At 42.9% G+C, this 15318-nt stretch overlaps 1 protein-coding gene across 5 annotated transcripts in view; it reads right to left on the bottom strand.

Moving 5' to 3' along the window:
• The window catches only part of ccdc120 (coiled-coil domain containing 120), a 29262-nt gene extending 14007 nt beyond the window's left edge, over positions 1-15255 (bottom strand). The window contains exons 1-3 of one of the 5 annotated variants that reach the window (XM_036950668.1): positions 15102-15255; positions 3372-3460; positions 2580-2712 (exon numbers count right to left, since the gene is read on the bottom strand). The gene's annotated coding sequence lies outside the window, so the exon portion shown is untranslated. Of the gene's footprint in view, positions 1-2579; positions 2713-3371; positions 3461-12341; positions 13555-15101 lie in introns of those variants that run through there. The other 4 variants (XM_036950670.1, XM_036950673.1, XM_036950667.1 and 1 more) reach the window with 4 other exon arrangements.
• Between the last annotated feature and the right edge of the window lie 63 nt (positions 15256-15318).

Here is a 15318-nt window from a genome sequence, read left to right as displayed (position 1 = left end):
TGCTGGATACTGGGGGGGAACTGGAACACGCTGTCGTACATGTCGATCCAGAGCATCCCAAACGTGCTCAATGGGAGACATTTTTGGTGTGTATGCAGGCCATGGAGGAACTGGGATATTCTCAGCTTCCAGGAATTGTGTACAGATCCCTGCGACATGGGGCTGTGCATTATCAAGATGAAACATGAGGTGATGAGGGCAGATGAAAGGCACGACAATGGGCCTCAGGATCTCGTCACGGTATCTCTGTGCATTCAAATTCCCATTGATAAAACGCAATTGTGTTCATTTTCCGTAGCTTATGCCTGCCCATACCATAACCCCACCATGGGGCACTCTATTCACAACGTTGACATCAACAAACTGATCGCCCACACAACGCCACACACGCTGTCGACCATTTGCCTGCTTCAGTTGAATCCGGGATTAATCTGTGAAGAGCACACTTCTCCAGCATGTCAGTGGCCATCGAAGGAGAGCATTCGCCCACTGAAGTTGGTTATGACACCAAACTGCAGTCAGGTCAAGACCCTGGTGAGGACAAAGAGCAGGAAGATGAGCTTCCCTGAGACGGTTTCTGACCGTTTGTGCAAACATTATTCGGTTGTGCAAGCCCACACTTTCAGCATCTGTCCGGGTGGCTGTTCTCAGACGATCCAGCAGGTGAAGAAACCAGATGTGGAGATCCTGGGCTGGCGTGGTGGTCTGCGGTTGTGAGTCCGGTTGGACGTACTGCCAAATTCTCTAAGACGACGTGGGAGGCAGCTTAAGGTAGAGAAAATAGCATTCAATTATCTGGCAACAGCTCTGGTTGACATTCCTGCAGTCAGCATGCCAATTGCACGCTCCCTCAAAACTTGGAGACATCTGTGGCATTGTGTTGTGTGACAAAACTGCACATTTTAGAGGGGCCTTTTATTGTCCCCAGCACAAGGTGCACCTGTGGAAAGATCATGCTGTCTAATCAGATTCTTGATATACCACACCTGTCAGGTGGATGGATTATCTTGGCAAAGGAGAAATGCTCACTAACAGGGATGTGAACTAATTTGTGCACAAAATTTGAGAAATAAGCTTTTTGTGCATATGGAAATTTTCTGGGATCTTTTATTTCAGCTCGTGAAACATGGGACATGAAACATGTTGCGTTCATATTTTGAGAGCGAAACAGCATAAATAATGTATGGAGAAGAAAAGATGGAGAAAAACCACGTGTGTGTTTAATGTCTCAATTGTCAAATTGTCTCAATTGTAATACAAAAAAAAGAATGAACCAAAAGTAACAGCAATGACCTTGCCCTGAAAGTAAGACAAATCATACTGTGTTTATACACAGTTGTACACATTCACTGAAGACAGCAGGGACCCAACATTTTATATTATGACAGCATTCTCCACACAGTGGCTCCAAAACTTGTTTGTGTTGTGAGGCGAGCCTTTGGGTTTTTCTTGTAACTCACCAAATAAACAAAAACAATATTTTTCGTCAGAAACCCAGGAACGTGGCTCACAAGTTGGTCCTGATGAATCATTTTGGAAAATATGTTGTAGGGGGGTTAACAGAGATACACTACATGATCAAAAGTGTCCTCGTCAAACATCTCATTGCAAAATCATGGGCATTCATATGGAGTCACTCCAGAGAACGTGTTTCCACTGCTCCAGAGTCCAATGGTGGCAAGCTTTACACCACTCCAGTCGATGCTTGGCATTGCGCATGGTGATCTTGGGCTTGTGTGCACTTTCTGGGCCATTGAAACCCATTTCATGAAGCTCCCAACAAACAGTTATTGTGCAGACGTTGCTTCCAGATGCAGTTTGGAACTTGGTAGTGAGTGTTGTATCCGAGGACAAATGATTTTTACGCACTACGCGCTTCAGCAGTCAGCCTACCACCTTGCAGCTCAGCCGTTGTTGCTCCTAAACATTTTTACTTCACAATAATAGCGCTTACAGTTGACCGGGGCAGCTCTAGCAGGGCAGACATTTGACTAACTGACTTGTTGGAAAGGTGGTGTCCTATGACAGTGCTAAGTTGAAAGTTACTGAGCTCTTCAGTAAGGCCATTATTTGCCAATGTTTGTCTATGGAGACTACATGGCTGTGTGCTCGATTGTATACACCTCTCAGCAATGGGTGTGGTTTAAATAGCTTAATCCACTATTTGAAGAGGTGTCCACAGACTTTTGTATATATAGTTTACCTCACACATTTCACATGGGCTCCAGTCATGGAATTGAGGCGGTCCTGTTTGCTGTTTACTAGTGTGAAGTTCCCCCTGTGTGACCTCCTATTGAGAGACACAGAGGAGCCTCTTAAACAAACAACTGTCACAGTAAAGATTCACTGTGTATTGACACTGACAGTCTGACCCAGCACATCCACTCCATTCTTATTCATATAACTTAATCTGCACTGAAGAGGACATTGTTATTGACCAAAGGGAGGTGGTTTACCAAAAATTGACCTAAATTCTTAACAATGTGCCATTCAACAGTCTAAAAAAACATGGGGATAAGGAGCAAGACAGAGATTGAGAGGAAACATGGAGAGACAGACAGGAACAGTTGGGTTTTTACCAGCAGGAACAGCTGGGTTTACCAACAGGGACACCTGGGTTTACCAACAGGGACAGCTGGGTGTCCTCTTGGAGGGAAGTGGCGAGTTGATGCCTGGAGCCATAAGGTAGGCACGGCATCTAGGATTGTTTTCCTTAACACAAACCAATCAATACACCAAGCACAGCAAGCAGTGTGAGTAGCTAGATCTCAACATTCCACAATCAGTTTAGAATGTTTATAAATAATCAAGTTAAGTTCATAAGTAATCAAGGGAAACATGGCATGAGAGGGGTGAGGACCGGGGGTGTCTGGTAAAACAACTCCTATGGTGTGAGTCAGAGGTAACTACTGACACATCAGGATGGCAGATGTGTTCTGAGAACACACATTTGTTCACAGGTACAGTAACTCAGCACTAAAATCGCATTCCTGAGTGAATCCTATGGGAAAGAAAGGAGTTTTAGAGGAAAATCCACACTCAGTAAGACCAAATTTGATGAGAGACAGATCATAGAAACTACAGGGATTAACTAGATGAAATGGACACCTAGGAGTTGTAACAATATGATAAGGCTATAGGAAGGGTTGAGGAGTAACTGATTACATGTAATCTGATTACCAAAAAACAAAATGTATTCAGTCATGATTGATACAACGATGGCGCCGGAGGGGAGGGCTGCCGTCTTATCGGCTCCAACCAACCATGCTATTTTTCGTAACTCGTTCGTAACTTGTTTTGTACATAATGTTGCTGCTACTGTCTCTTATGACCGAAAATAGTTTCTGGACATCAGAACTGCAATTGCTCACCTCAAGCTGGACGAAGAGTTCTTCAATGAGTCGGACGGGAGGGATATACTACTACAGACACCCGACTAGGCCCAGATCCCCGTGATTCGCTGGAGAAGGAAACAGAGATTTCATGGAAAAAGATCAGGGTGCCTTCCAAGGATCAGGTGACGAGTGGCTAATCTGCCCTTGCCTTCCATCCTGCTAGCTAATGTTCAATCGCTGGAAAATAAATGGGACAAGCTGAAAGCACATGGGACATTAAAAACTGTAATATATGATGTTTCACCAAGTCGTGACTGAACGACGACATTAAGAACATACAGCTGGTGGGTTATACATTCCATCGGCAGGACAGAACAGCAGCCTCTCGTCAGACACGGGGCGGGGGCCTATGCACATATGTGAACAACAGCTGGTGCACGATATCTAAGGAAGACTCAAGGTTTTGCTCACCAGATGTAGAGTTTCTCATGATAAGCTGTAGACCACACCATCTACCTAGAGAGTTTTCATCTGTATTTTTCGTAGCTGTCCACCACAGACCGATGCTGGCACTAAAACCGTGCTCAATGAGCTGTATACCGCCATAAGCAAACAAGAAAACGCTCATCCAGAGGCACCGCTCCTAGTGGCCGGGGACTTTAATGCAGGGAAACTTAAATCAGTTTTACCTCATTTCTATCAGCATGTTAAATATGCAACCACAGGAAAATAAATTCTAGACAGCCTTTACTCCACACACAGAGACGCGTACAAAGCTCTTCCTCGCCCTCCATTTGGCAAATCTGACCATAATTATATCCTCCTGATTCCTGCTTACAAGCAAAAATTAAAGCAGGAAGCACCAGTGACTTGGTCTATGAAAAAAAGTGATAAGATGAAGCAGATGCTAAACTACAGGACTGCTTTGCTAGCACAGACTGGAATATGTTCCGGGATTCTTCCAATGGCATTGAGGAGTACACCACATCAGTCATTGGCTTTATCAATAAGTGCATCGAGGACATTGTCCGAACAATGACTGTACGTACATACCCCAAACAGAAGCCATGGATTACAGGCAACATTCACACTGAGCTAAAGGGTAGAGCTGCCGCTTTCAAGGAGCGGGACTCTAACCGGGAAGCTTATAAGAAATCTCGCTATGCCCTCCGACGAACCATCAAACAGGCAATGCGTCAATACAGGACTAATATCAAATCGTACTACACCGGCTCCAACGCTCATCGAATGTGGAAGGGCTTCCAAACTATTACAGACAACAAAGGGAAGCAAAGCCGAGAACTGCCCAGTGACACGAGCCTACTAGATGAGCTAAATAGCTTATATGCTCGCTTCGAGGCAAGTAACACTGAAACATGCATGAGAGTATCAGCTGTTCCGGACAACCGTGTGATCACGCTCTCCGCAGCCAATGTGACCTTCAAACAGGTCAACATTCACAAGGCTGCAGGGCCAGACGAATTACCCAGACGTGTACTCCGAGTATGCGCTGACCAACTTGTAAGTGTCTTCACTGATTTTTTTCAACCTCTCCCTGTCTGAGTCTGTAATACCAACATGTTTCAAGCAGACCACCATAGTGTTCTTGGGCACAGCGACTAAGGTAACCTGCCTAAATGAGTACCAACCCATAGCACTCACGTCTGTAGCCATGAAATGCTTTGAAAGGCTGGTCATTGCTCACATTAACACCATTATCCCAGAAACCCTAGACCGATTCTAATTTGCATATGGCACCAACAGATCCACAGATGATGCACTCTCTATTGCACTCCACACTGCCCTTTCACACCTGGACAAAAGGAACATCTATGTGTGAATGTAATTCGTTGACTGCAGTTCAGCGTTCAACACCATAGTGCCCTCAAAGATCATCACTAAGCTAAGGACCCTGGGACTAAACACCTCCCTGGACTGGATCCTGGACTTCCTGACAGGCCGCCCCAGGTGGTAAGGGTAGGTAACAACACATCAGCCACGCTGATCCTCAAAAAGGGGGCCCCTCAGGGGTGCGTGCTCAGCCCCCTTCTGTACTCCCTGTTCACTCATGACTGCACGGCCAAACACGACTCCAACACTATCATTCAATTTGCTGATGACACAAAAGTGGTAGGACTGATCACCGACAACGATGAGACAGCCTATAGGGAGGAGGTCAGAGACCTGACCGTGTGGTGCAAGGACAACAACCTCTCCCTCAACGTGATCAAGACAAAGGAAATTATTGTGGACTACAGGAAAAGGAGGACCGAGCACGCCCCCACTTGCAAAGACAAGGCTGTAGTGGAGCAGGTTGATGTGGACGGCAAGCACACCAAGACAGCCGTGAAGAGGGCACGACAAAACCTATTCTCCCTCAGGAGAAAATATTTGGCTTTTTTAATTTGTTTTATTTCACCTTTATTTAACCAGGCAGGCCAGTTGAGAACAAGTTCTCATTTACAACTGCGACCTGGTCAAGATAAAGCAAAGTAGTGCAACAAAAACAACAACACAGAGTTACACATGGAAGAAACAAATGTACAGTCAATAACACAATAGAAAAATTCTATATACAGTGTTTGCAAATGGTGTGAGGTGGTAAGGCAACAAAGGCCATAGTAGCGAAGTAATTACAATTTAGCAAAATGACACTGGAGTAATAGATGTGCAGATGATGATGTGCAAGTAGAAATACTGGTGTGCAAAAGAGCAAAAAATAAATAAAAACAATATGGGGATGAGTAGGTAGATTGGATAGGCTATTTACAGATGGGCTGTGTACAGCTGCAGTGATCGGTAACCTGCTCAGATAGCTGATGTTTAAAGTTAGTGAGAGAAATATAAGTCTCAAACTTCAGCAATTTTTGCATTTCGTTCTAGTCATTGGCAGCAGAGAACTGGAAGGAAAAGCGGCCAAAGTAGGTGTTGGCTTTGGGGATGACCAGTGAGATATACCTGCTGGAGCGCGTGCCACGGGTGGGTGTTGTAATGGTGACCAGTGAGTTGAGATAAGGCGGAGCGTTACCTAGCAAAGACATATAGATGACCTGAAGCCAGTGGGTTTGGCGACGAGTATGAAGCGAGGGCCAGCCGACGAGAGCATACAGGTCGCATTGGTGGGTGGTACAGTGGGGCAAAAAAGTATTTAGTCAGCCACCAATTGTGCAAGTTCTCCCACTTAAAAAGATGAGAGAGACCTGTAATTTTCATCATGACACAAAATTAGGAAAAAAAATCCAGAAAATCACATGGTAGGATTTTTTATGAATTTATTTGCAAATTGTGGTGGAAAATAAGTATTTGGTCAATAACAAAAGTTTATCTCAATACTTTGTTATATACCCTTTGTTGGCAATGACAGAGGTCAAACATTTTCTGTAAGTCTGCACAAGGTTTTCACACACTGTTGCTGGTATTTTGGCCCATTCCTCCATGCAGATCTCCTCTAGAGCAGTGATGTTTTGGTGCTGTTGCTGGGCAACACAGACTTTCAACTCCCCCCAAAGATTTTCTATGGGTTTGAGATCTGGAGACTGGCTAGGCCACTCCAGGACCTTGAAATGCTTCTTACGAAGCCACTCCTTCGTTGCCTGGGCGGTGTGTTTGGGATCACTGTCATGCTGAAAGGCCCAGCCACGTTTCATCTTCAATGCCCTTGCTGATGGAAGGAGGGTCACTCAAAATCTCACAATACATGGCCCCATTCATTCTTTCCTTTACACGGATCAGTCGTCCTGGTCCCTTTGCAGAAAAACAGCCCCAAAGCATGATGTTTCCACCCCCATGCTTCACAGTAGGTATGGTGTTCTTTGGATGCAACTCAGCATTCTTTGTCCTCCTAACACGACGAGTTGAGTTTTTACCAAAAAGTTATATTTTGGTTTCATCTGACCATATGACATTCTCCCAATCTTCTTCTGGATCATCCAAATGCTCTCTAGCAAACTTCAGACAGGCCTGGACATGTACTGGCTTAAGCAGGGGGACACGTCTGGCACTGATTTGGTCCCAGCTCTCTGCAGGTCATTCACTAGGTCCCCCCGTGTGGATCTGGGATTTTTGCTCACCGTTCTTGTGATCATTTTGACCCCACGGGGTGAGATCTTGCATGGAGCCCCAGATCGAAGGAGATTATCAGTGGTCTTGTATGTCTTCCATTTCCTAATAATTGCTCCCACAGTTGATTTCTTCAAACCAAGCTGCTTACCTATTGCAGATTCAGTCTTCCCAGCCTGGTGCAGGTGTACAATTTTGTTTCTGGTGTCCTTTGACAGCTCTTTGGTCTTGGCCATAGTGGAGTTTGGAGTGTGACTGTTTGAGGTTGTAGATAGGTGTCTTTAATACTGATAACAAGTTCAAACAGGTGCCATGAATACAGGTAACGAGTGGAGGACAGAGGAGCCTCTTAAAGAAGAAGTTACAGGTCTTTGAGAGCCAGAAATCTTGCTTGTTTGTAGGTGACCAAATACTTACTTTCCACCATAATTTGCAAATAAATTCATAAAAAATCCTACAATGTGATTTTCTGGATTTTTTTCCTAATTTTGTCTGTCATAGTTGAAGTGTACCGATGATGAAAATTACAGGCCTCTCTCATATTTTTAAGTGGGAGAACTTGCACAATTGGTGGCTGACTAAATACTTTTTTGCCCCACTGTATATGGGGCTTTGCTGACAAAACGGATGGCACTGTAATAGACTGCATCCAATTTGCTGAGTAGAGTGTTGGAGGCTATTTTGTAAATGACATCGCCGAAGTCGAGGATCAGTGGATAGTCAGTTTTACGAGGGTATGTTTGGCAGCATGAGTGAAGGAGGCTTTGTTGTGAAATAGGAAGCCGATTGAAGATTTAATTTTGGATTGGAGATGTTTAATGTGAATCTGGAAGGAGAGTTTACAGTCTAGCCAGACACCTAGGTATTTGTAGTTGTCCACATATTCTAAGTCAGAACCGTCCAGAGTAGTGATGCTAGTCGGGCGGGCAGCGATCGGTTGAAAAGCATGCATTTAGTTTTACTAGGGTTTAAGAGCATTTGGAGGCCACGAAGGTGTGATATGGCATTGAAGCTTGTTTGGAGATTTGTTAACACAGTGTCCAAAGAAGGGCCAGAAGTATACGGAATGGTGTCGTCTGCGTAGAGGTGGATCAGGGAATCACCCACAGAAAGAGCGACATCGTTGATATATACAGAGAAAAGAGTTGGCCCAAGAATTGAACCTGTGGCACCCCCATAGAGACTGCCAGAGGTCCGGACAACAGGCCCTCCGATTTGACACAACTGAACTCTATCTGAGAAGTAGTTGGTGAACCAGGCGAGGCAGTCATTTGAGAAACCAAGGCTGTTGAGTCTGCCGATAAGAATACGGTGATTGACAGAGTCTAAAGCCTCGGCCAGGTTGATGACGACAGCCCGCCCCCCGGAACGCTGCTGCTACTCTCTGTTATTATCTATCCATAGTCACTTTAATAACTCTACCTACAAGTACATATTACCTCGACACCGGTGCCCCCGCACATTGACTTTGACTCTGTCCCGGTACCCCATGTATATAGCCCCGCTATTGTTATTTACTGCTGCTCTTTAATAATTTGTTATTCTTCTCTCTTACTTGTTTTTTTGTTCTGTTTGTTAGGTATTTTCTTAAACTGCATTGTTGGTTAAGGGCTTGTAAGTAAGCATTTCACTGTAAGGTTGTATTCGGTGCATGTGACAAATACAATTTGATTTGATGTTACAAGCTAAAATATTGTAATCAGATTACAGATACAGATTTTGAAAAACTAGATGGATGACTAGTTTGCCTTGGCAGCAGCTAATGGGGATCCATAATAATACAAATACTTTTAAATTCAGAAAGGATGTTTGCGAAAAAATACAATGACACCTTTCTGTTTTCTCGCATCTTACTAGCTGTCACTCAAATGGCTGAAACTCAAATTGCACGGCCTCCCGAGTGGCGCAGTGGTCTAAGGCACTGCATCGCAGTGCTAGCTGTGCCACTAAAGAATCTGGGTTCGAGTCCAGGCTCTGTGGCAGGCGGCCGCGACTGGGACACCCATGGGGCGGCGCACAATTGGCCCAGCGTCATCCGGGTTTGGGGAGGTTTTGGCTGGCAGGGATGTCGTTGTCCCACCGGGCACAGTGCACGCTGACACGTTCTCCAGGTGTACAGTATTTCCTCCGACACATTGGTGTTGCTGACTTCCGGGTTAAATGGGCATTGTACCAAGAAGCAGTGCGGCTTGTTTGGGTTGGGTTGTGTTTCCGGAGGACGCGCGGCTCTCTACCTTCGCCTCTACTGAGTACGTACGGGAGTTGCAGCGATGAGACAAAACTATACCTACCAATTGGATACCACGAAATTGGGGAGGTAAAAAAAAAAAGTTCTGTGAAAGAAAGAATCTCAAATTGCTGGCCCACTTGGGAGTATATGTAGGGAAAAACCTGGCTACAGGAAGATAGCAAAATATAGGACAAAACAAACCCGATAGCACATGCTAGGAGTTAGAAAATGGTTATGGTGATAAAGATGAGCTGTGGAGGGAAACATGCAGATTAAAACATGAACTGTACTGTGAGCACAGGCAGGCAGCCCATGTGCAGCATGCAAACCAGCCAGGAGTTTAATATTTCATTCCAGGGGGATGGACACAAGATCAAGGCTGCAGGGTAGGGCAGGCCTCTCTCTCTCTACCATGTTCACTCTCACAACACCATGTATCCTTACAAACTTATCTTATTATATGATAATATTCACAAGCTGTTGTCATGACGTTGGCCTGGGAGTAGGTTAATGACAGTCAAAAATAACTGACCCCTTTATCCTCTCACTACCCTACTGATGTTACATTTGAAAACCCCTTGGTTAACATAGAGTTTCTGGGAACATCAGAAGGTGGGGGAAATGAACTATATTTTCGTAATCCGACCAATTGAACATATGCGGTGGTACTTAATGAATATGATGTCAATTCGGTTGTCATCTGAGACATTCTCATCAATGATAAGATGACATAAACTCTACAGTGTAAAGTCTACACATCAGAGTTATCGGATTCACATGGAATTGTTGTTCAATTTAAATGTTTGAATATGAAATTATTCATGATAGGATGAAATGTGATTTTAGCTTCTAAAATGTGAGAATTGGGTTTTCTTGAGTGAATTAGGCCCGACTCAGTGGCCTGCCCACGTGAAGAGACATAGGTTGTAAACTATGAAACACACCCCTTTTCTCCCTCTACTATATAAGCCCTTGACGAAAATGTAACCTCCTGTTCCGAGGATGTGAGGACGACGGTCCGATGTCAGAACTGTTCAGATAATAACTACAGAACGAAGCCAACAGCCATCAGCGTGAGCTTTGGTTGCGATTGGTATGAACTTTGAAATCTTATTCATGACAGAAGTGATACCTCCTAGCCGTTGAGTTAGCAACAGCAGCTGCAAACGCAGGTTAGGAAGGAACAGACAGAGTATTCCGTCTACTACACAACGACGTAACTACAACGTATCCAATTGACCACCAGAGACATTATTCAAAGGACAAAGGACTCGGTTTGGCAACACGGCCTTCCATCTACCACCAACCTACCGAAGCGCAGCTCAGAGTAAATATTTATTGCATTTTCCTTTTCCAAATGGGCGGTAATTTAGAATGCATAAGATACTGTATTTACGATAGCACAGCGTCGCCCTTTGTTCCTCAGTCTTCCCGCTCTTTCACTCAAACCCAGCCCTTTTCTTTTGTGTAACCAGCTGTCATATCTGTTCCGCCCGCTAGGGACGTTTTCCTTTATGATGTAATTTGTAATCAAGGTATAATTAATTCTGTGTGATTAGTTAGGTATTTAGTAAATAAATAATTAAACCCAATTTTTTATTGCTGATTCAACTTGTTAGCCAGGGTTCGTGAGGATAACTAAGAATTTACAACTTTCAGATGAGACTGAATTAAGGTGACAATTAATATTGACTGCTATTGATGTAAAATATTACTAGGTCTTTAAGAGTTTATTCGGAAGATAACAGCTCTATAAATATTATTTTGTGGTGCCCCGACTCTCTAGTTAATTACATTTACATGATTAGCTCAATCAGGTAATATTAATTACGGAGAAAGGATTTTATAGAATAGCATGACATATCACTTAATCCGGCAGAGCCAAAGACACGACACTGTATAGCCCCACCACTGCAGGTCAGGCAAAAACCCATACTCAGCTCAGTTAACAAATTGTCTGTCCAAATACCTATTCATTTATATATTTTAGTGCATTCTACTTTAAATAATGTGATATAGGCTACTTCTGTATGTCATTGCCAAAGGGAAATTCTTTGTTATTCATAGCAACCCGATGCCTTGATACTATTATGATGTTGATGCTAGAATCAGACACCCACAGAACAGCAGCTGAAATGTGGCCTCAGCTCCAGTGCAGACAGACAGGGTAGGATCCAGTGACACACTCACTCCTGGTAGTGGCTACAACCATTGTTTACACAGCTGCTGGCTGCTTCTGTCATGAACTGTCAAATGACACAAACTCACTTCAACAGATATGCTACATATACACTAATAATAAGTAACCATTTTTTTAAAGTAACATTCTTTGACCAGCATCCTTTTTTTAGAAGAGATCTCTCTCATAAGTAAGCATTGCTGTATCACACAGATATCTTTAAAATACCGGCTCTCTTCTGTAGCTGTGCCACATTTTCTCTGTGTTTATTCATGTTACTTTCTTCACCTAACTTAATTCTGATAATAATAGTGTAGTAATGTATGCACTATTCCCGGAGGACAGTTAGGGAGACTAAACCATTACCATAACATAAGGGGTGGGGGATAGAAAGTTAACAAGACAACTGAGGAAATGTCCACAACTGGGAAGGAACTTCAATTGAAAATGAGTTTTAAATACATATCTTAGCATATGCATTTTGGCCAAAAATAATTTTTCCATTTAGTTAATTCTATAGTCATTTTAATTTGCTTACCCCTCAAAATGTCCAATGTTGGTTTTGCCCGAGATAGGTGAGTCAAGGGGCTCCAAGAGAAAGTAGGCATATGCTTGTTCTGGCTCTAGCTGTTCTCCCTGTATCACTACAATATAATTATTTCCTAATCTAAAGAATGAAGATCACAAAAGACATGAAGTCAAAAAGAGCAAATTGGTGCACTAAAAGTCGTGTTTTTAGTCGGCAGAAGGAGGGAAGCCATTTTGTTAGGAAATACAGTCCTCAGGATGTATTACGGTCTGTCTGCCTCATTCAACAAGCTAAACCTGAACAGCCAGCCAGCCACCAACTGGACCCTGTGGAGGGTTTATGGAGGGTTGGAGGGTCAGGTGACGTTCCAATATGATCTCTTCTCACTCTTTGTACCTCCCTGAACTACTGATCTTAACATGCTTATCAGCACAGCCCAGGGCAGTTTAGCACATGGGGGCTAATCCTATGGCAAGCCCAGTGTTCCCATTTTGAAACCCTTCCCTCTGCCCTTGATGGCTCGCTCCCCTATCTCGATCTGAAACAACTGTATAGGAGAAAGCAATCCAGTGATTCCTCCCCCTACTAGATATCTGGTAGGTTCAAAGTAGAAGAGTATGGACCATGTTCCCATGTCCAGGGAGATAATTAATATACTGTTTTCCCATGATCCATAATACATGAAGGGATCTCTATGTATTTCAAATCAAATGTTGTCACATGCACCAAATACTTCAGGTATAGACTTTACAGTGAAATGCTTGCTTACGAGCCCTTCAACAACGCACAGTTAAAAAATAATACAAAGAGGTCCTTGAAGTGAAAAATGTCCTCGTAATCGCTAGCGCTTGATATTGGTTCAAAAAAAATATTGACACATCACAATGTGTATGATACAAGGTATACCACTGTGCACTTTCACCTATCCAACTGAGACGGTCAGTTTGGCTGTGACCCAAGGAGATCCTTAAGTATATCCTTATGCCCGGCAGCTTATAAGTACTTTCATGGAACATCAAGCTAGTTGATCAAATTAATGACTGGCTCTAGTTAACTTGGGCTTCAAGAAAATAGTGTGCACAAACCATACCCCTATAGACAAGCACTCAAAAGGTTTACTGTCTGCCATCCACTGATTTCCTGACAATGGTTTACTTTACGTTCTGTAACATCCTCTAATTGTCATGCATAATGAACTCAAAGACCATGCAAAAAAGATCACTTCTAAAGTGATCAGTACCAAAAATGTAACACTGCATTGGCAACAACGTAGAAAATCCCTTTCTGAGAACAGCAGTGTTTCTCAAACAGACCAAAGCAACAGCAGTGAATTACCCTGAGGCACTGTCCAGGGCAGATTTGAACAAGTCCCTCAGATCCTGGCAGCTCTAGATATCCTTGTTCAAGAATGTGTTCATAATAGTGTTAATACCAGCACTGGTTAAATGTGTGTGGGAACATGCACCTTACAGAGCTCATCTCTAATAACTCCACTGTTAAAGCTGAAATAATAAACAAAGTAACCATCTTAAAAGTTCAATCTGTAGGACAGTTTTAGACACTGAAAGGGACAGATTACAAAATAATTGCTTTGGAAAACAAGCAGTAAAAATTCTACGTTGTAACTGCATTAACTATTGATGGGCCCTGTGTACTGTATGTATACATACTGTATGGAACATATATACTGTATGTATATGTTCCATATCATCCATGCATGTATGCAGCAACAGCTCGGGGAGATTATACAAATATGTCAGAAAATCCTACAAACATACAATCTTGCAGTATTCAGAATAAAATCTTGAAATCTCCTGGCAATGTAGTGTCCAACACGATATGGGAATTCATCAATGTGTCATGATGAAATGTCAAAATGTATGGTATGCTACAACCAGTAGTAATCACAACCCCAAATAGGCAGATGTTTTGGTTTTTCATGTGAGACAGGATTAGAACGCTGTGGGAAATACATTACCCTGTCAGTAGTGAGGTTGACAAATAGTATAATTAAAAAATATATATATTACTGATTAATTTTTTAAATTCTAACAGCGAGAGACATGGCCATCACCACCATTCAATTAAACCCGGTTAAATAGGCTAAAACAGCAATAGCCTACGCTATTTCTTAATTGCGCCAGGACAGACTTTGAATGCACCTTTTGGCTGTAAAGTAATCATACAAAATTATATTGCTGAAGGTTACTTGCCTGAAAAGGAAACCATTGATGAAGATTTGAAATCGCAAATTAACGAAGACGTGCCATATACTCATGGATTGTGGCTACAATATAGTTTCCGTGATGTACACGTCCCTATAATGTTATAACGAAGAGTTAATAGAGCCTATAGAATCCCATCCTTGAGAATATGACTGATGTGTGCGGAGGTCTCCATGGTGCTGTTCAATGTTGTAAAGCCACGGGAGACAGCCCGATCAAAGCCTCGCGATTATGTTCTTTGACTAAAATGTTACAATGTAGCCTAGCAATGGCCCATTCGCTATAATTTCCAGATATTGTTCTTCTGCGTATCCAATGTGGCTCCATATTCCAATTGAAATTCATCAACTGCCCTTTTCTCGCGCGTATACAACCCCCATCCTCCCTTGCGTCGATGCCTTGCGCTGCGCATCTCAAACAAACGTGAAACTGTCTTCACGGGAAATGTTGTCCCTACTTGGATAAGATATAGAATGTTTTTAATAGCATGCTTCATGTCACACATAATTACAATTTAACTCATGTTTTAGAATTACATAAATACCTTCGTTTTGCAAGAATACATGTCCAAGGCGCTCGTGTCGTCCTGCATTACTGTTTGCCATGGTCACACCTAATATGTAAATTAGTAACGCGCTTCAGCCTTATAAAATAACCAAATAGCTAGAAGACCGAGGTAGGTTTTCTTTCAGTATGGTCATTCACTGCCTCCTGTTGTACCCTCATTTTTTTTTTTTTTTTTTTTTTTTTTTTTTGAAAAA

The sequence above is a fragment of the Oncorhynchus mykiss genome, chromosome 17 (genome assembly GCF_013265735.2).
Source record: "Oncorhynchus mykiss isolate Arlee chromosome 17, USDA_OmykA_1.1, whole genome shotgun sequence".
Taxonomy (NCBI): Eukaryota; Metazoa; Chordata; class Actinopteri; order Salmoniformes; family Salmonidae; genus Oncorhynchus; species Oncorhynchus mykiss.
Note: the sequence above shows the minus strand (reverse complement) of the source record. Positions and strands in the feature narration are given on the sequence as shown.